Source organism: Erpetoichthys calabaricus, chromosome 9 (assembly GCF_900747795.2).
Source record: "Erpetoichthys calabaricus chromosome 9, fErpCal1.3, whole genome shotgun sequence".
Taxonomy (NCBI): Eukaryota; Metazoa; Chordata; class Cladistia; order Polypteriformes; family Polypteridae; genus Erpetoichthys; species Erpetoichthys calabaricus.
In genome coordinates, this window is record NC_041402.2 from 113,834,894 (window position 1) to 113,857,719 (window position 22,826).

General features: G+C 39.1%; 1 protein-coding gene and 1 long non-coding RNA gene across 5 annotated transcripts in view; one reads left to right on the plus strand and one right to left on the minus strand.

The window, feature by feature from the left end:
* Window positions 1–8,417: 8,417 nt before the first annotated feature.
* On the minus strand, window positions 8,418–11,855 carry LOC114657216 (uncharacterized). Its single transcript, XR_003717190.2, has 2 exons — window positions 11,627–11,855; window positions 8,418–9,222 (listed from the first exon to the last, which is right to left on the minus strand). It is a non-coding gene; the product is annotated as an uncharacterized LOC114657216 (long non-coding RNA).
* The window catches only part of LOC114658054 (uncharacterized), a 107,281-nt gene continuing 96,303 nt past the window's right edge, over window positions 11,849–22,826 (plus strand). For all 4 annotated transcript variants that reach the window (XR_003717299.2, XR_003717298.2, XR_003717300.2 and 1 more), the window contains exon 1: window positions 11,849–11,924. The gene's annotated coding sequence lies outside the window, so the exon portion shown is untranslated. The remainder of the gene's footprint in view (window positions 11,925–22,826) is intronic.

Sequence of the window (22,826 nt, forward strand, 5' to 3'; positions counted from 1 at the left end):
TAACAATAATTTAATATATTTGCTTAGATAATGAGCTTCTTAAAAAATATTTTAGTAATGTATGTAATATGGTATGGCACAGCACAATGATAGGCTGAGGGCTACTTCTCTTGCATTGCAAAATATATGGTTTCTGCATTGCACTCAATCCTTCTACAGTTAAATGAGTACAAGAAATGGATGGATGGATAAAAACAATGTGGGTGATTTAGAGATTGGTAAGTTATTGTTTTGCATTGCTAATCAGATATTTCATTAACATTAATAATAATAACATTAATATCCTGAATAAAGAAAGCTGGTCAATATCTTGAGAAGATATGAAGAAGATATAATGTAGTAGATGTTAAGCACCTTCAAAGTGGACAATACAGATGACAAAAAGTACAAAGGTTATGTCTGTATAGCTAGTGGAAAGCAGTTGTATTGATCACTGAGAAAAGAACTTAGAAAGCTAACACATTATGAAGTCATTTTGAATATAGTACAAAAAAGGAAGATGCAACTTACATTAGGTGTTTTAATAATAATAATTCTTTGCATTTATATAGCACTTTTCCCACTACTCAAAGCGCTCAGCTATTGCAGGTTAAGGGCCTTGCTCAAGGGCCCAACAGAGCAGAGTCCCTTTTGGCATTTACGGGATTCAAACCGGCAGCCTTCCGATTGCCAGTGCAGATCCCTAGCCTCAGAGCCACCACGGTTTTATCCATATTACTAACCGAGAATGGTAAACCGGATGGACGCAGGGACATCCGGCCATGGGCCGTAGCCGCAAAAGACGTACTGCACAAGCGCCCCCACAAAACCCCCCTTCCAAGCAACGGAAACCGGATGCAAAGCAATGTAAAATAAGAAATGAGGCGCCCATAGCACACAGAAAAAAGGAGTCAGACGCGAAACGGAACACACACAAAGAAGAGAATTGAGATCCACAACACACAAATGAGGCAACGCCCCCTAGCACAAAAAAAAAAAAAAGAAGTCAGACGCGAGCGCCACACAAACCCATTGGACACAAAACGGGACAGACTACGGACATAGCACACGAAACATACACAAAAAGCAGGATTCGGACCCACGACCACACTAACATAAATAAGAAATGAGACACAAAGCACCATTACTAAATGAACCGTCCGTATTAAATATACGTCATCTGAACACATTCAAATTATGCAGCATAGGTCGATCTCATTACACTGATGCACTATTAACCGAACAGTGAGTGCGATCCTCCTTATTACTTATCCATATTTATAACGCTGAAGAACAAACAAGTCATGAATTCACGCTCACGGGTACAAAACGATACGGCTCGAGTGACGGGACCAAACACACGAACCCGCATGAAAAAAAACAATACATGTCAGTCGACTAACCGACATACAAAAACGGGCAAGGCTCAATACAAACAATGACCGCCGTAAACTGCAACGGGCTTCTCACACAGCACAGGCAAATCGATTACGGCTCCAGAATAGCACGTCCCAGTTCCTGCACATACAACGACGTGCCTCTCAAACGGCACAGACAAAACATTCACGTGAAGGACATCAACGACAGACACCTGCTAAACGCTTGCGCCAGTTAGCTGACAACGCGTTCAATAATGAGTCCACTATTCATGAAAATTCATTGGGATTAATGAATGTCATTTGCAATCATTGTCATTCACTTAACTTCCCTGAAGAAACAACTGGCAATACAAGTAATGAATTTACACGTTATTGTCAAAAGGGTCACATTTGACTGCCTCCTTTACATTCATATCCTGCATATCTACAGAAGCTTCTAACTGACAAAGTACCTGAAAGTAAAAACTTTATGAACTGCATTACATCCTACAATAGTTCATTTGCTTTTGCATCTAATGGCATCCACTCACTTACTCAACACCATTGATAAACTTCTACAAACGTTGATGATTAATAATATTCCCTTTGGAGGAAAGGTACTTTTATTAGGAGGAGATTTTACACAGTGCTTAGCTATTGTTTCACATGTCATGCACTCGGCTATTCTTCAGTCCACCTTAAAATACGCAGACAATTGGCATTGCTTTCAAAAGAGTTACGGAGATATTTGGAACAACAATCTCATTACACCAAATACCCCTTTTAACACAACGAACTATATTCTGTCCAAAAAATATTAATGTTGATCACATTAATAACCAGGTCATTTCATTACTTCCTGGAGTGGCACAGCTCGGACCCACGACCACACTAACATAAATAAGAAATGAGACACAAAGCCCCATTACTGAACGAACCGCCCGTATTAAATATACATCATCTGAACACATTCAAATTATGCAGCATAGGTCGATCTCATTACACTGATGCACTATTAACCGTTCAACCACAGAAAAGGCTCCATATTAACAGAGAGTACGATCCTCCTTATTACTTATCCATATTTCTAACGCTGAAGAACAAACAAGTCATGAATTCACGCTCACGGGTACAAAACGATATGGCTCGAGTGACGGAACCAAACACACGAACCCGCATGAAAAAAAACAATACATGTCGGACGACTAACCGACATACAAAAACGGGCAAGGCTCAAAACAAACAATTAACGCCGTAAACTGCAACGGGCTTCTCACACAGCACAGGCAAATCGATTACGGCTCCAGAATAGCACGTCCCAATTCCTGCACATACAACGACGCGCCTCTCAAACGGCACAGACAAAACATTCACGTGAAGGACATCAACGACAGACACCTGCTAAACGCTTGCGCCAGTTAGCTGACAACGCGTTCAATAATGAGTCCACTATTCATGAAAATTCATTGGGATTAATGAATGTCATTTGCAATCATTGTCATTCACTTAACTTCCCTGAAGAAACAACTGGCAATACAAGTAATGAATTTACACGTTATTGTCAAAAGGGTCACATTTGACTGCCTCCTTTACATTCATATCCTGCATATCTACAGAAGCTTCTAACTGACAAAGTACCTGAAAGTAAAAACTTTATGAACTGCATTACATCCTACAATAGTTCATTTGCTTTTGCATCTAATGGCATCTACTCACTTACTCAACACCATTGATAAACTTCTACAAACGTTGATGATTAATAATATTCCCTTTGGAGGAAAGGTACTTTTATTAGGAGGAGATTTTACACAGTGCTTAGCTATTGTTTCACATGTCATGCACTCGGCTATTCTTCAGTCCACCTTAAAATACGCAGACAATTGGCATTGCTTTCAAAAGAGTTACGGAGATATTTGGAACAGCAATCTCATTACACCAAATACCCCTTTTAACACAACGAACTATATTCTGTCCAAAAAATATTAATGTTGATCACATTAATAACCAGGTCATTTCATTACTTCCTGGAGTGGCACAGCTCGGACCCACGACCACACTAACATAAATAAGAAATGAGACACAAAGCCCCATTACTGAACGAACCGCCCGTATTAAATATACATCATCTGAACACATTCAAATTATGCAGCATAGGTCGATCTCATTACACTGATGCACTATTAACCGTTCAACCACAGAAAAGGCTCCATATTAACAGAGAGTACGATCCTCCTTATTACTTATCCATATTTCTAACGCTGAAGAACAAACAAGTCATGAATTCACGCTCACGGGTACAAAACGATATGGCTCGAGTGACGGGACCAAACACACGAACCCGCATGAAAAAAAACAATACATGTCGGACGACTAACCGACATACAAAAACGGGCAAGGCTCAATACAAACAATTAACGCCGTAAACTGCAACGGGCTTCTCACACAGCACAGGCAAATCGATTACGGCTCCAGAATAGCACGTCCCAATTCCTGCACATACAACGACGCGCCTCTCAAACGGCACAGACAAAACATTCACGTGAAGGACATCAACGACAGACACCTGCTAAACGCTTGCGCCAGTTAGCTGACAACGCGTTCAATAATGAGTCCACTATTCATGAAAATTCATTGGGATTAATGAATGTCATTTGCAATCATTGTCATTCACTTAACTTCCCTGAAGAAACAACTGGCAATACAAGTAATGAATTTACACGTTATTGTCAAAAGGGTCACATTTGACTGCCTCCTTTACATTCATATCCTGCATATCTACAGAAGCTTCTAACTGACAAAGTACCTGAAAGTAAAAACTTTATGAACTGCATTACATCCTACAATAGTTCATTTGCTTTTGCATCTAATGGCATCCAGTCACTTACTCAACACCATTGATAAACTTCTACAAGCGTTGATGAATAATAATATTCCCTTTGGAAGAAAGGTACTTTTATTAGGAGGAGATTTTACACAGTGCTTAGCTATTGTTCCACATGCCATGCGCTCGGCTATTCTTCAATCCACCTTAAAATACGCAGACAATTGGCATTGCTTTCAAAAGAGTTACGGAGATATTTGGAACAACAATCTCATTACACCAAATACCCCTTTTAACACAACGAACTATATTATGTCCAAAAAATATTAATGTTGATCATATTAATAACCAGGTCATTTCATTACTTCCTGGAGTGGCACAGCTCTTTCTAAGCTCTGACAAAGTTGACTCTGATGACGACAATGACCATCTTAATTTCCCCTTAGAATATTTGAACACTATTAACCTAGCCGGATTACGACAACACAATCTTAGCCTTAAAAATGGAACAATAATCATGCTATTAAGAAACCTTAACACTAAACAGGGTTTATGCAATGGTACACGTTTAGTCGTCAACACCATGCCAGACAATGTTATTAAAACAAAACTTCTTACAGAATCACATGCTAACAATATTGTTCTAATTCCTACAATTATCTTACAACTTCTGACCTGGAATTACCTTTTACACTTAAACGGCGACAGTTCCCCATTAGACCTGCCTTGACCATGACCATCAACAAATCACAAGGACAAACCATAGACAAAGTTAGCATCTACCTCTCTGAGCCCGTTTTTGGACATGGACAACTTTATTTGCTTCCTATATGCGTCATCTACACCTTCACACTATGCTATATCTCATTCATACATCACGCTCTTTGTAAATTCACAACACCAGGGGTTGGCGAGCGAAGCGAGCTGGGGGCCGAGACCCCTAGTCATGAAAGAATCCACGAAAAGCACTTTAGCCTGCAAAGGTTATTTGTTATTGGTGAACACCAAGCAATACCTAAATAATGTTCCTAAAATTACTAATTTTGTTTTACTTATACACGCCACAATATTTAACCCTATAATCCTTAACAAAAGGCAGACTGCTCATGCTGGGACTACTTCTGCTTATAGCTTTTCATCCCTGAAAAGACATAACACATAACATCTGAATACCTTAACAATGGTTGGCTACATGATGCCATGAACACTGTTACTCTCAGTTTTCCACCACTGCAACAGATGAACCTGTGAATACCTTAACAAACACAGATTGCCTTCAGTTTTCCACCCCTGAAAAGACCAGACCTGAACAATAATCACCGCTATATTATGATACATGGAGGACCAGGATTAGTATCTCAATCCATCATCCTGCAGAACATACTGACCTCTTATGACCTGGTTTAGGACCCTACAGAATTTGTATAAATATCTCAATCCCATATCCTACAGAACTTCCAACCCCTCGATGACTGCTAGTATTACAGTATTACAGTTACAGTAAACTACAATGTTGGTTCAGAGAAATGATACTAAACTTTGTTTTAACCATATATTTCCTTGCAGAGAAATCAGACATATAAAACACTAATAGTTAAAAGAAAACATACAGCCTGAGTGATTCAGTTCAAAGAGCAAACAGCAAGCTTTGCATCAGCTTGTTCGTTTGTCTTTTCAGCTGTTGCAGTCTACATTAGGGAATCCATTCCCGGATGGGTTTATCCATTCCTGGGAATTCAGGAATTCCGCATTTCATTCCCAGGAATCCCGGGCTCCCGGGGATGACACAGTGCACGGGCATCTCACATGTGAACGGTTTTAGAACGACCAACACTTATTTTTAATAAAACTACTGCAATATGTTGACACAAATAAAAGACTAACCTTATCTACAAGCAGTTCTTGCTCTCATATAAGTACTGTACAAGTATCTTTAGTTGTGGTAATAAGAGTGTAGAAAGCATAATGTCCTCACAGGTGGCACAGTGGTAGTGCTGCTGCTTTGCAGTAAGGAGACTGTGGAAGATTGTGGGTTCGCTTCCTGGTTCTTCCCTGTGTGGATAGCGCTTTGAGTACTGAGAAAAGTGCTATATAAATGTCCAGTGTGCGGTCATCCAGGCAAGAGTGCACCTTCATGCAGAAGTACACCAGCTGCTGAGAAAGCACGCTCTGCCTCCACTTAAGTAGGCGGCACCATAATCAGATACTGATACACTTGTTCTAAACAACGCCCGCGCTTGCCATTGCTCTGAAACACTGCCATTTCAGCTTTTACGGATGCATCCAGTTTCTTGTCATCATTCTGTGATGGCAAGTTTCTTGGCACAGATAATGCGGATGCAACAGACTGATGCATTGCAATTTCAAGTTCCTGTTCAAAGCTGTTGTCTGATGAAGTGCAAGCTGCAGCAATGGCGCCACCTCAATTATTTTCAACTATAACTCTGTTATTTCTTGATCGATTTTTACACTTTTACACGCTATATATGCGAGCTTGGCCGTTCCCGTTTTCCCGGGAATTATAGCAGTTTCATTCTGGGAATGCGGGAATGAAAAATGTCCGGGAATGGATTCCCTAGTCTACATCTTCTTAATCCAGCTGAGGTGTTCATTGAAAGTGGAAGACATTGCACCATCTTTTTTCTCTTAGGCTAGTTGTGATGATTGTGAATGCTGGGATATTATTACCAATAGCAAAACTGACAATGATGTTGAAGAAAATGCTTCTAAATCCCCTGCTTTATTGAATGCCTTGGTGGCTGTTTATCCAATAATTAACAATAGTTGTACCCTGCAATTGACTAACCAGGGCTTGGTTCTGCCTTGCACCCTATGCTAGCTGGGATGGGCTCCAGCAACCCCTGCAACCCTGTTCAGGACTAAGCGGTTTAGAACATGACTGACTAACTATTGAAGCATGCTTGTTATCTCTGACTGAATGGGTTCATGCTCATTTTATGCTGTTTCAGTAACTTGCAATACTGAGAAGGACTGCTAATTTTAGCCACACTAAATTAAGAAATAGATATGTTTTTAAAGGTCATTCAGCTTACTCTGAAGCTGCTCATTTGCAGTATGGAATGCCAGCTCATTCTATTTTGTTACTCTGTTGTGGGATGCAACTTGTTATTGCCCATACACTATATGAGCATTTGTTTATACATTTGCATATCTCCCAATATTCATCAGCTTATTTGCATACATCCCATTAATCATTCCCCCTTGAAAAACACTTTATACCTACAAGTTTATTCTTGTCACATGTTCAATGACCAAACCTTCTGCCCAAGAATTGCACTTGCCTGTTAAACTCCTGTTTAAATACACACAATCAAAAATAATGCTTGCCTTTCCCCACAAACTTTACAATATAGTTTTGTTTGCAGTTTATTCACTTAATGAAACATCTAATCATATATTCTATATTAACAAGTCACACAAATTAAATATTATGTCTTATTTAACAAACTGTAAAAATTAAAATATTTTTCACCCCAATACAGGAGGCCTACCACTAGCTGAAAATACCCAGTCTGTAGGCCAAGTACAATAGTTTAAGTTGGAAATCAACAATAAATTTATTGTCCAAGTTAACACCATAACAGAGGAAGGAAGAGATTTTACAAAGACCACAGATGAGCCTCTCTAGTTATCTACAGTGCATCCGGAAAGTATTCACAGCGCATCACGTTTTCCACATTTTGTTATGTTACAGCCTTATTCCAAAATGGATTAAATTCATTTTTTTCCTCAGAATTCTACACACAACACCCCATAATGACAACGTGAAAAAAGTTTACTTGAGGTTTTTGCAAATTTATTAAAAATAAAAAAACTGAGAAGTCACGTGTACATAAGTATTCACGGCCTTTGTCATGAAGCTCAAAATTGAGCTCAGGTGCATCCTGTTTCCCCTGATCATCCGGATCCAATACTTTCCAGATGCACTGTATCTGCATGACTTTCTTTTGTACTTTTTTCAGTTCATATTAGTTTGGTAAAATAATAACTACAAGCTTGGTTTTAGTTTAGGAAGAATAATCTCTTTGCATGTTAAACAATCTGATTATAAGTCAAAGTTCATGGACTTCTCCTCTGCCCTAAGGGGTTATCATGAATTTAAAGATAAAAATTTTCTATATTGGTAGATGAAAATTGACTAACATGAAAAATTTGAATATTTAATCTGAGAAAGATGTATGGTATAAAAATAAACTGAGTGACTCACTCCAGAACATGTTCACAAATGACAACATTAGTAGTGCCAAGAAGGAAATTGTTTAGAATTTATTTATAGAAACAATTCATCTGGTTTTAAATGTCATCTGACTGGTTGATCATTCACAGCATGTGCTTCTAATCAGTGAGCTATTAAATAATTTTCTAGTTTTAAGTACAATAAAGTTTAGATGCACTAATTAATTAAATTACAGACTTCATACCTACTTCAATAAATAATTTAATAAAGATCCCATGAATGTATGCTGTATTCTGTAGGTTTGAAGGTTTTTCTTAATCTGAAAAGTGTTTATTTCATATTCATCATAGCTTATTCTAGAAATAAAATATGCCAATACTAAATTAGTCCATCTTATTATGTAGACAAGAAAGAAAGAAAGAAAGAAAGCTTATATATTGGCATGATTGGACCAACACTTTTGAACTCCTATAAAAAGGAATATTGAATTGTAACAATAAGATGTAATTATTTATAATTAATTTTGTGTAAAAACTTAAAACATATGACCATGTAGAATAAGAGATCTAAATGGTAAAAGTATGAAGTTTCCATTGAAAATTAAATGAAAAACTGCATTGAAAAAGAAAATGCAATTTTATGATGTGAATAAAGTGGGTGTAATAATGAGAAAGAAATACAAATAAAAGTTTAGGCCAGTTAAATTTGTAAATCAAATACAAAATCAAAATGAATGAGTTGTAAAGTCATGAGATGTTCTTCTTTCATGATAGTGTCAGAGCTGGTTTTCACTTCAGAGGGCAGGAAGAAGCAGGTTCAGCTTAGTGAAGTAATGTCACTAGGGACACAACCGTTAATCACTGCAACTGAAGAAGGAAGAAGAGAACAGGTATAAGTTAACAGCTCCAACCCCTGGTTTGGAGTGTAATTACATTTATATGAGCCTTTAAGTTTAAGTTAACTTTAAGATGACTCCCAAGTGTGTGACGTGTGATAGTATATACTATACTTAGATTTTCATGTCATGTAAGTAAATTGTGAAAATATGTAATACATATTAGATTTTCACTAAAACCTGTGGTCTAAATTATTAAAAAGGTACAGAAAGTGAAAGGATAACAGAAAACTTTATTTTTTTAATTTATGAAATTAAAAAATTCAGATATACTCATTACAACAGAACAGCAACAAACATCTGTAACCACAAGAAAAAATATTAATCTAATCAAAAATACAATCAATACATTAAGTGGCAGCAAAGGTTAGGATTCTTTAATCTTAAACTACATTAAAAAATCCACATATTAATAAGAAAAAGCCAATTATTAGGCCATTTCTGGACCATATTTTTTGTGGAAAATTAGATAGATAGATAGATAGATAGATACTACACCCTTATGATAAAAAGGAGATCAATGGGTTCACCACCTAATGGGATGAGAGGGGTCAAAGTTAATCCTTTTCACAAAACTTTGAAAAAATGAGGATCGGGAATAGGTAGAGCCGCTGCTCCTCCGCATCGAGAGGAGTCAGATGAGGTGGCTCGGGCATCTGATCAGGATGCCTCCAGGACGCCTCCCTGGTGAGGTGTTCCGGGCATGTCTAACCGGGATGGGGGCCCCGGGGAAGACCCAGGACACGTTGGAGGGACTATGTCTCTCGACTGGCCTGGGAACACCTTGGGATTCTCCCGGAAGAGCTAGAAGAAGTGGCCGGGGAGAGGGAAGTCTGGGCATCTCTGCTCAAGCTGCTGCCCCCGCGACCCGACCTCGGATAAGCGGGAGACAATGGATGGATGGATGGATGGATACTGTAAAGTGTTGGTTCTTGTCTTGTGTTTGTCGCTGCTAGAATAGGCTCCAACAACAAAATAATTAATTTCTAGAAATGGATGGACCTACTTTAGAAAAGTGTGGTGGCGTTTTGTGTTTTAAAACTATATCTATTCATCAATCCATTTTCAAACCCACTTAATGCAATTGAGGGCTCACTCCTACACTTGCTCATGTTAGCCAATTAATAGTCCTTTGAATGTGAAAGGAAAAAAATGCACTGTACATTTAAATTCCACACAGACAATATCAGGGTTTAAATCTAGTTTCCCGGCGCTGTCGGGCAGGAGTGGTAACCACTTTGTTACCATATGACTATATCATACTATGTTTTGTGAATTAGTAAAGCACTTCTAGTATTTTAAGGACAAGTGATTTTTTTAAAATCTACTTAATCTATTTAATATCTAACTACTAAGCATGATTGTGCCTTACTCGTCACTAGGCTCCTCCTTACGAAGAACGTTGGCCCCTTGTTTCTTGTTACTTGGAGAGGCCTTTTTCCATCTATGACATGAGGGAAATTTAAGGGATTTCAGAAAATAAAATGGGAGAGAACTAACAGGACCAGAAATCAAGACAAACTACACTTCATTTTTACAGTGCTACACTCTAGGCTTAAAAATAATTTTCACAGCCTGAAAAAACACTTTTCCACTAAGATAGGTTTGAGCACAAAGAATTAGAATAGAAGAAGGAGGAGTGGCTGGAACACACTAGATAAAAAAATGCCTCAGATAATCGTTTCCTTTTATATTTGACATGAATCACCCAAACCAGTCTTTTGTATTAAATAAACAAAATGCTTTTCTTATAATGATCAGACCTTTATTAAAATAAACAGTGATTCTGGCTGAATGGAAAAGGTTGAGCATAGCATCACAGCATACTTGTGTTGTGACATAATAAGAGACTAAGCTAAGTTGTCAATGTATATATAGTTCCTCTAGACATGTAGCTGATGACTAAAGCAGGTGAAAAGTTACTTGCTTTCAGACTGAATTATAATAAGCTCAGCAAACAGTGGGTTAAAAGTGACTCACTGTCACATGGGAGGAGAGACACTCCTTAGGTCAATCCTCATAAGATCAACATGGTGCACTTTGAACGACAAAGCTGAAATGACTTCAGCAAAGTAGAACAAAAGCAAACATTCCATAGCTAGTAACCTTCAATATGTACACTCAGCCCACACAAAGGTGCTGTGGAGGATCATGTTGCTTCTAGCCATCATAAATGTCAATTTGAAAAGAGCTCATTTTACAATAATTAACAAAATACTCTCCATTTCCTTCATTCATTTTCCTCTTACCCAAAAATCAGGTTTAAAATATAATTACATTCAACACTCTTGGTGTGTACTTCATCTTAAAAGAGTAATACCTGAAAGAAATCAAGGCAATTCAGTTCTAATCATTTTAAATTAACTACTGCCCACCTGTACAAATCCACATGATCAGACCACCAAACTATAAGAAAAATCAAATTCATTCTGGTACGATTTGCTTTCCTTTAATCAGTTAAATCAGTGTTTTCATCATCTGGCTCTTTTAAACAAAAAATATTCAGAGTGATCTCTAACTTCAGGCTTCAGGTTGAGGACCTTTGTTCCTTGATATGTAAAAAATTAACTAGATGATAAATGCTTTTATCTGTTTGAAGAGCACTAGGGGTAACCAGGCCAATTGGATAAATTTAAGGATCAGAGAAAAATATAGAAGTGACCGATAATAAAGGTAGGTAAACTATTAAATATTTAAAAATGTCATGTCATTTAATTTTCTAACCCACTTAATCCAGACCAGGGTCGCGAGTTGCTGGAGCCTATCTCAGTGAGTACAGGGCACAAGGCAGGAATATACATGTGAAGTTTGCAAATCCAGCCCTGTTGTTGCTATGACAGTATAAACTTTTCTGGGAAGGCATGTGTGTAATGTGTCTATGAGAATCTTTGGCCTTTCAGTCAAAACAGCATATGTGAAATCAGGTACTCATATTAGATGAGAAGGCCTGTCTCACAATGATCCATCCATCCATCCATCATCCAACCCGCTATATCCTAACTACAGGGTCATGGGGGTCTGCAGGAGCCAATCCCAGCCAACATAGGGCCCAAGGCAGGAAACAAACCCCAGGCAGGGCGCGCACACACACACCAAGCACACACAAGAGACAATTTAGAATCGTCAATGCACCTAACCTGTCTTTGGACTGTGGGAGGAAACCGGAGTACCCGGAGGAAACCCATGCAGACACGGGGAGAACATGCAAACTCCACACAGGGAGGACCCGGGAAGCGAACCCAGGTTTCCTAACTGCGAGGCAGCAGCACTACCCACTGTGCCACCTTGCCGCCCTTTCACAATCATCATTCCAATTAATCCAAAAGGATCAGTAGGATTCTATATACCTCATTTGAGTTCCTCCATACCAGACATGCTGGAATAAAAAGGACCATTCCCAAACCATTGCCACAAAGTTGGAAATGTACAGCAGTCTAAAATGTCTTTCTATGCTGAACATTAATTGTACCCTTTACTGGAACCAAATGGCCAAGTCAAAACCTTGCCCCAGACCCTTATCCCTCCTTCATCATACTTTAATAATAATAATCCTCTTTAATAAAATCCCTATGTGCGTCCAGGTGTCCGTGTGTGGGTGTCTTCTGATAAAGTGCGCATGCGCAGGGCACGGTGCGATGCGCGATATTAGCCTACTGTCAGAGAAAGTTAGAGGCGTTTTACGTAAATACAAGCCAGTATTACTGTCAGAGGAGATTAAAGGCATATTACCGACGCACACGCCTGTATTACCGCCAGAGAAAATTAAAGGTATATTACAGACGTACAAACCAGTGGACGTACAAGACGGTATCCTTCAATAAGGGCGCGCACAAAAAGGGAAGCCTCAAAAGGGCGACCTCAATTGGGCGCAGTGAATAAAGGCGCGCGTAAATAAAGATCTGCACCTTTGTTGCTCTTTACATATTCCAGAGCCATTTGAACTAAATTATCTACAAACGCCTTTATTCGCCGTGCTCAATTGAGGTCGCCCTTTTGAAGCTCGCCTTTTTGTGCGCGCCCTTATTGAATAGAGCCGTACAAGACAGTATTACTGTCACAGAAAATTAAAGACACACAATACACGGCGGCAGCCCACGAAGAACGGTCAGCTCAGCAAGTAAACATCAACAAAAAGAAAGGCTGAAAGAAAGAAAAATATGACCAACAAAAAGAATGAGGTCAAAGTCCCTTGCCATTTAATATAGACTGTTCCTACTAATGTTTATGCACTACTGTTCCAGCGCCCATTATTGTAACGGGCTAAATGACTAGTAATAATAATAATACATTATATTTATTTGTAGGCACCTTTCTAAACACTCAAGGACACCAAACAATAGATAAAACACAGATTATAAACAAAACAAAAATACAAAAATTAAAATCAGACAGAACAATTATAATTAAACAGAAAAAGCAGTCTTAAACAAATGAGTTTTAAGTTTAGTTTTGAAAAGTGAAAATGATTCAATATTTCTTAGCTCAGATGGTAGTGAGTTCCAGAGCTGGGGAGCAGAGCAACTGAATGCTCTGCTCCCCATAGTGGTAAGACGGACGAAAGGACAGTCAAGTGGATGAGGAGGTCAGACATATATGGAGGGGCAAGGTTGTGGATAGCCTTAAAAGTTAACAGAAGAATTTTGAATTGGATGCAGAATTTAACTGGAAGCCAATGAAGCAGCTGCAAAACGGGAGTGATATGGTGAATAGAGGGGGTTCTAGTAATGATGCGGGCTGCTGAATTCTGGACCAGTTGAAGCTTATAAAGAGATTTGCAAGAAAGACCAAAGAAAAGGGAATTGCAATAATCCAGCCGAGAAGTGACAAGGCTATGAACAAAGATAGCAGTGGGGTGGGGTGAGTATTATTAATGTTACACAAGTGGAAATATGTAGACCGGAGATGTTATTGATGTGGGACTGAAAGGATAAAGTATTGTCAAGGGTGACACCCAGACTCTTAACCTGTGGGGAAGGGGAGGCAGAGGAATTATCAATAACAAATGAAAAATTATCAGTTTTGGATAATGTTCATTTTGTACCAATGAGGAGAACCTCAGTTTTGTCACTATTTAATTTAAGAAAATTTGAAGAAAACCAGGATTTCATTTCTGCTATGCAATCAATAAGTGAGGAGGGTGGAAAGGAAACAGTAGGTTTGCTAGTGAGATAGAGCTGGGTGTCATCAGCATAACAGTGGAAGCTAATGTTATATTTACAAAAGATATTTCCAAGGGGAAGGAGGTAAATAATGAAAAGGAGGGGCCCCAGGACAGAGCCCTGGGGCACACCTGAAGTAACGCTGGTGGGTTGGGATGTGAAAGTTCTAAGCTGAACAAACTGAGTGCTGCCTGAGAGGTAAAATCTGAACCAATCTAGTGGAGTGTGGGTAATGCCAATCGAAGATAATCTATTGAGAAGAGTAGTGTGACAAATAGTGTCAAAGGCTGCACTCAGATCAACAAGGATGAGAATAGTAATTAAACCAGAATCAGCTGCCATAAGGAGGTCATTAGTAATTTTTGAAAGTGCCGTTTCTGTACTGTGGAGGGGACGAAAACCAGACTGGAACTGTTAATACAGATTATTTTGAGATAAATGAGAATGAAGTTGAATAGCCATTATTTTTTCAAGAATTTTGGAAATGGAAGGGTAGATTAAAAATAGGACAAAAATTACTGAAATTATTCGGATCGGCCCAGGTTTTTTCAGTATTGGGGTTATTGCAGTAGTTTTTAAAGATGAAGGAACACTACCAGTAGTGAGAGAAGAGTGGATTATAGCAGAAATAAGAGGGACTAGAGATGGGAAGCAGGCTTTGACCAGAACTGTGGGGAGGGGGTCCAGTTAACAGGTAGATGGCTTGCACTTGCAGACAAGATCTGAGATTTCTGAGAAAGTAGGAAGCTGAAAAGAGGAAAATGAGTGAGTTGGTGGGTGAAATTCAAATGAAGTACTGGAGGAATCTGTACCGACAGACTGATGAATGTTCTGGATTTTTTCATTAAAAAAATACATTGCACTTAGTAATCTTAAAATTGTGTACAGTTGCTAGGCCATGCAAATGTATTTCATGAACCTCCCAATGCACAATTCATGCTCTAATATTACTTTAGGAGGCAGTTTGGAACTCTGTTGTGATTGACACAACAAAGAAAAGGCGATTTTCACATGCTATGTCCTTCAGCACTTGGCAGCCCACTCTGAGTTTGCATGGTCTACCACTTCACGCATAAGCTGTTGTTGCACCTAATCACTTTCACTTCATAGTAACAGCACTTAGAATTGAACAGGGCAAATCTAGCAGAACAGAAGGTACTGAATGTGGTACTTTCTTCCTTTTAAAGTGTTGCATCTGTACGTTCTTCAGTATAACCCATTCTATTGCCAATTGCTGACGATGAAGATTGCATGGCTACATGCCTAACTTTATGCACCTGAACTCAATAAAGTTTGAGAGATGTTCACATACTTTTGACCAAACAGTGTATGTTAGTGACTTGAGCAAATCATTTAAAATGAATATTGCTACCTAGGAAAAAAAATAATCTATTTTATGATCAACTTAGCAGTTCATTCTTAATTCATCTTAAGGCTTTCAAATTCAATGCATCTATCTGCAGGCTCTCCAGGCAGAAATCCAGTCTAGAGTGAGCAACAGTCCATCAGATTAAAGGCATGCCACATACATAAACACATTTACTCATACCTGTCCAGGGTACCTTGTAGTTTGGATGTCTCTTGAGATGTGGTCAGACAGTGACTTGGCCAGGGTTGTCATCCAGATCCCTAACAAATCAATGAGGGACTGGGGTTAAAAAAATATTTTTTACATATACAACCCTGCTCAGGATAAAGCCAATTTAGAAGATGGCTTATATATGTATATATATATAGTGACGTGTGAGCCCCTGTCATGGATCCTAAAACACAAGACTGAGTCTCAGTACTTTAGCAAAACCAGCTTTATTCCACTTGAAACAGGAACAGCACAGTTATTTATTGTAATGGGATCTACCACTTTGCTATACTAAGACACAAGAATCAGGCAGGGTCATGATCATGTTAATAGCCAAGTGATAATGTTCCCTGCATTTACAATGTTCCTTGCATCACCCATCTCTTGCAGGTACTCATAGAGCGACCGTGATCATTTCAGATTTGTTTTCGTGGCATGCTGCTCCAGCACTGGTAGCCCGTGGCTGCCCCAGCAACTAATAGGCTGTCTTCCACAGATGCAGCGATTGCACTTTGGGACACTCTTCAGTGTGTCGCCCCTTTGGGGGGAGCCCCAAAAGAGTTTAGAAACCTTACATCTCCTCCCTCAGCTTTGTCCACAATGGTGTGGACAAAGCTACCATCCAAGCCGGGCTCAGCAAGGCAGGAGAGAACGTCCACATTGCTGTGTGCAGCCCCAGGATGGTGGCGAACATCAAACATCTGTAAACTAATAGACCACCGAATGACCCTGGTGTTCATATCCTTCTGTTTGTACAGCCATTGTAGTGGGGCATGGTCAGTTACCAGGGTAATTAAAAATTAAGAAAGGTGGTGTTTTAAAGTTTGGGTCCTCTCTTTTCAGATAGTAAGAGTCATTTAGGAAGTGGGCTTGTTTGAATGTGAAAAATAAAGTGCTATCGCTCGTTGCAGGCTCCATCTGAATGGCAGCTGCTACTTCCCCACTGTCTGATGCAGCACTGCACTTCCCTGCCACTGCCATTTCATTTTTGTCTGTGTCTGTACTGGGTGTTCAGTCTGCGAAGGCTGTTGGTGTGAGTGACGGCATAGAAAAGTTTGCCAGCTGACCCAGGTCTTCACTTGAGGATTCATTCTCCACCTCGCTGGCCAACTCCAGTTCAATTTCAAACCTGGTTCCTTGACTAACATTGTCTGCAGCAAGCCCCTCTCTATCCACTCTATCAAGGGGATGCACCCTGCAGGTAGCCAAGACCCATGGGAAGAGAGCATTTCTCTTATATATTAAGAGTGGCCAGGGTGAGATGTCTTGATACGGCAACCCAAACCTTAAAGTTCTTCCCTTTAAATTTCAGAGGGAGTAATATTGTCTTGTATGTGTTAATGTCCCCATGGACGCAGCAGATGTGCACTTGCTCTGTGGTCTTATAAGTGGTCTGCCAGAGTGAGTCACAGAGGACTATGGAGAGGTCACTACCATTTTAAATGAACAGTGCAGAGAGTTCCCGCCCGGCCAGCGGAATAGAGTCAGTAAAGTTGTCCTCCTTTAACGTCTTGGGGGACACTTGTGAGCTGCATACCTGGTTGTGGTTTGCACAGATGGGAGATGGCATTCCCATGCCAGATGGCCCTGCTGATCACAGTTAAAGCAGCTGCATTCAGTCTGCACTATGGTTTTCCCACTATGACGTCTTTCACCTGTGGTGCTGGCAACCCTAGAAGTCTGTGCTGGCTGGATCAAAGTCGGGGTCAAGCCTGGGTAGCCCTGTTGTTTCCAGGTGGCTTCTGTGCCCTCTACTCTGCGGGTCAGATCTACAAATCAATATGACACAGACAAAGATGGCACTCCTTGACCACAGGGCTCATCGTCGTATGGAGGAGGATCTGTTTCTTCAGGAAGTTATAATGATCGTGTCTTTCAGGAGGAAGGTTTCGTACGACCTGTAGGACCTCACCGGTTAAAAACTGGGCCACAATAGCTGCCCAGGCTGCCCTGTCCCAGCGCATCAATGTTGCTGTTCGCTCAAAGCAAAACTGAAAACTCTCTGGTTCCATGTGATGTGTAAGTCACTGTCTTGCACCCCAAAACACGAGGTTGAGTCTCTGTACTTTAGCAAAATCACCTTTATTCTACTTGAAACAGGAATAGCACAGTTATTTATTGTAGCGAGATCTACCACTCTCCTATACATAGAAACAGCAAACAAGCAGGGTTGGGAGCAGGTCAGTGGCCAAGTTATTATGTTCCCTGCATTTATAATGTTCCTTGCATCACCCATCAATGACAGGCGCTTATAGCGCGACTGCGATCTGCTTGTAGTTGCTTCCACGGCACTATACTTGTGTGCTGCAAACCTGCAGTTGCCTCAGTGACGGACAAGCAGCCCTCCACAGATGTGGCAATTGAGCTTTGCTGTGTCATCCCGTTGGGGACTGTTAGGCTCAAAAGATTTCAGAAACCTCACAATATACATATGGAAGCGAAGGTCTTTGATAAGGATTGCATATTAGTAGCTAGAAATCCAGAAAGGGAGAAAATGAGTCATGTAACTTAAAACAGTTTTTTATTCCTAAGCTTTTGACAGCCTACCAGATGTCATCATCAGAGGAAAATAATCAAAGGCAATATATAAAAAATGGGGTGGGGGTGTAAGGGCAGGGTGGATTAATAAAGTGAGGTTCAGAAGGTGTTGATCATAAAGTCTTTTTTATTATTTGAGTGTTCTTCTTTTTAAGGCTGCATATGCTGGGTTCAATTACAAGTGTCTCTTAAAGGTGTTTTCATTTGATATCAAAAATATATTTATAATTATATATAAAATCATCATACAAATGTATAAAGTGAAATTCTGAATATATGGAGTAAAACAACACATTTTTAGTATACTCAGTGGAGTCCTGTGGTGGTCCGGGTTGGCTCCACCAACCTTGTTCCTTTTTGAGAGCCTCTTGAACCCGGAACCATCGATAACGTACACAAGGATGAGCCAAGCAAATGAGGACACACACTATCAGCAAGGGATTGGTGCAAAGTGGAGAACTGCTTTTAAACAAACAAACAAACAAACAGTGTTCAAAAGGGCAGTGACCAGGGGCATCATGTATAAACGGTGTGTACGCACAAAAATGTTGTGTACAAACGTTTCCACGTTTCAAATCGCGATGTATAAAACAGAAACTTAGCGTAAAGCCACGCACATTTCCACAGTAGCTCATACCCCAGCGTATGCAAGTTCTCCGCTCTGTTTTGCAGATTGGCGGCACCCAGCATCAAAGCATTGCTACTGTTCCAGTGTGGTTTCCCTTTCTTTTTTAGATCCACATCCCTGACGCGGCTTCATAAATACACTGAAATTAATCGCATATTGTTTATTAGTTTAATGCATCCAATTGTAATTAACCTGTAACAATATAATGGTCCACAGAATGGTCAAACTATTCTAAATACAATAGCTGCGTTAGCGTTGTTACTCTCACTGCACCTTCTTCTTCCCCTTTCAGCTGCTCCCGTTAGGGGTTGTCACAGTGGATCATCTTTTTCCATATTACTCTCACTGCACCACTCGGAGTATTTATATCACTGTATCTGAGTGGGGAATCACAGCTGTACAGCAGCTGATCAGAAAGAGAATTATACAGGTATACAGCATCAAGCACATGCTGCCTCAGCCATGCTGTCTATTGAACTGCTCTCATATGGCAAACGCTTCAGAGCCTTTCCTCGTGGTTCAGAAACAGTTTCATCCCAAGAACTATAAATGCACTCAATCAGTCCATCAAGTGCTCCTTGTAGAACTGTTTGTACTTATAAGTACAAATACCTCACTGTAAACTTGCAATACAGTTATAATATTGCACAACCTGAGCCACTTTATAAAGCTTGTTATTTACATATGATGATGATATAATTTTTAAGATGAAATGCAGCAAAATATGTTTATTGTATTATACAGATAAAACTTAATTTAAATAATCTATATTGTTAATAAATAAACATGTGAGGACACAGTGTCACAGCGCTAGCAAGGAGCTGGCACGGCACTGGATGGATAGAATAATTTAACATGTACTACGAAGATATTTCAATGTTCCTTAAAAGTTTTGAAGAATCGGCGTTCTAAGCTTACAGATGGCTTAACGTCTAGTACAGAGCTGATTGTGTGGTGATTGGGTATTTGGAGAAAGAAAAGTAAGGACAGGAATTGGGGGTTAGTACATTTGAAAGAGACAGTACTGCTGCAATAAATTGCTGCACCGGTGCAGCAAGCATCCTGCGTGAGGCATGAACAATCACTGCGCCACCATGTCCCCATGTTTAATAACATGTTTTAACTCCTATCATCATGAAAATGATATCAAGTATACATCTCAGTATTTTAATTATTCAGAGAACTGTAATATCACGAATGTAATGGATTCTGTGTCCTGTCGGAGGAAGAGAAAGCCGATTTAAGAAGCACGTAGTGATTCACACACATAGAGAACATAGAAGATCAAATACAAAAAAAGCATTTAATGTGCTACTTTAGTTACGATGGGATTTGAGAAACTAATTGATTTTAAGATGAAGTTTATGATGTTCTACTTTAATGACAAAATTAACTACGTGATTAAAGTGGAAATTTAGAGATTAAAGTTGACATTTCGTGCTTTTTTCCTACTGTGTGCCTATTTTTTTTTCTCTGTACTCTAATAAGCTTTCATATGACACTCAGACACTTAAGCTCTTCTATTTCCCCCCATGCTTTTGCCATTGCCTTTTCACAGAACGCTGAGCTTAAGGGTTATTTATATTGATTTGCATATTCAAAGAGACATAATTCTGGGAGTAGACGGGACGGGACATGCATTACTTTTCACGCTGACTGGGATGTATGTAGCGGAAGAACGTGGAAGTTGACGTTCGCACAGATTTATGCATCTGGATTTTTTTGTGCATAACCACATTTCTGCTTTTGTCCGTACGCCATGTTACAGTGTGAATTCTTCACATGGCGTTATGCATGAGGCCCCAGATCTTCTATAAATAAATAATCCATAAAAACATGGTGTCAAGTGGAGGTTGAATTCCAAAAACAAAAATAAGCAAGCAAAATGCATGTCCAGTTGGGTTGATGTGAGTTGATAGGCTTTGGTCATTGAAAAATACTCCACTTCTTTGCCTTGAAAATCACTTGGTTTGTTTTCAGAGAATGCTCATTGTCTATCTGTACCCTAAGTGCCGTCCTATTAATTTTGCAGCATTTGTCTGAATCAGAGCAGACAGTATAGCCATATACACTTCTGAAATCATCCTGCTACTTCTGTCAGCAGTTATATCATTAATAAACACTAGTGACCCACTTCCGTTGGCAGTCACGAATGCCTTTTCCATTAGACTGCCTCCACCATTTTTTCACAGATGATGTAGTATGCTAGAGATTATGAGCCATTCCTTCTCTTCTCCACAGTCTTCTCTATCCATCATTTGCCCAAAGAAAACTTTTTTTTTTATATTTTCTGGTAATATCTTATCTGTCCTTCCCATACGTAAGGCTTATCAGTGGTTAATAATTTGTGGTAAACCCTCTGTATTTACTTTCATGAAGTCTTCTCTTGATTGTAGACTTTTGCAATGATAGGTCTACTACCCGGAGAGTGTTCTTAGTTTGTCTAAATGTTACGAAAGGGGTTATACTTCTCCAAGGAATGAATTCTGTGATCATCCAGCACGGTTGTCTTTCTTTTTTTTTTTTTTTTTTTAATTTTATTAATTTTAATCATTCCATACATATAGATCAGTTTTTACAAAAAATAGGATTGAAAACAGATTGACCCCCACCCCTGATAAAAAGAGCATGGCCAATGGGGTAAACCTTAAAGCTTGTAAACATACCTAAATTGATTAGTTTAATAGGACAATAGAGATGAATGGAGAAGAGAAACAAATGCGGAGAGAATTGCTTCCTCGGTGCTTTAAGAGCTTATTCTAAAATATTATTGACTAGCAAAATACCCGCGCTTCGCAGCGGCGAAGTACTGCTTTAAAATTTTAAATAATAAACTGAGGGAAATTATACCAATAATTATTTGTTAAGGATCTCTTTGTATACCATGTTGTCAGTTCGCCCCTCCGGTTGTAATATGACCAAGTTGTGCGCTGAGCTTACTCTTGAGCATGCAACGTATACTTGGCCATGTGAAAAGCAAATCAAGAACAGCAAGACCACGCCAGCTGCGGAGCTCAGCTTGGAGCGAAATGAAGTGAATGAAATGAGGTGAATGGGAGGGGAGATGATCACGTGACTCCAACACCCGCCTTAACTCTCCATCCCTCCACAAACACACAAACACAGTCTCTCGGATCCCAACTCTCGTTTATATATATAGATAAATAGCAAAATACCCGCGCTTCGCAGCGGAGAAGTAGTTTTTTTAAAGAGGTTATGAAAAAGAAAAGGAAACATTTTAAAAATAACGTAACATGATTGTCAATGTAATTGTGTTGTCATTGTTATGAGTGTTGCTGTCTTTTATATATATAAATATACACACACACACATATAAACATATATATACATATATACATATATATATATACACACACATATATATATACACATACATATATATATACACACATATATATACACACACATACAGATATATATATATATATATATATATACACACACATATATATATATATACACACACATATATATATACACATACAGATATATATATATATATATACACACACACATATATATATATATATATATATACACATACAGATATATATATAGCAAAATACCCGCGCTTCGCAGCGGAGAAGTAGTGTGTTAAAGAGGTTATGAAAAAGTAAAGGAAACATTTTAAAAATAACGTAACATGATTG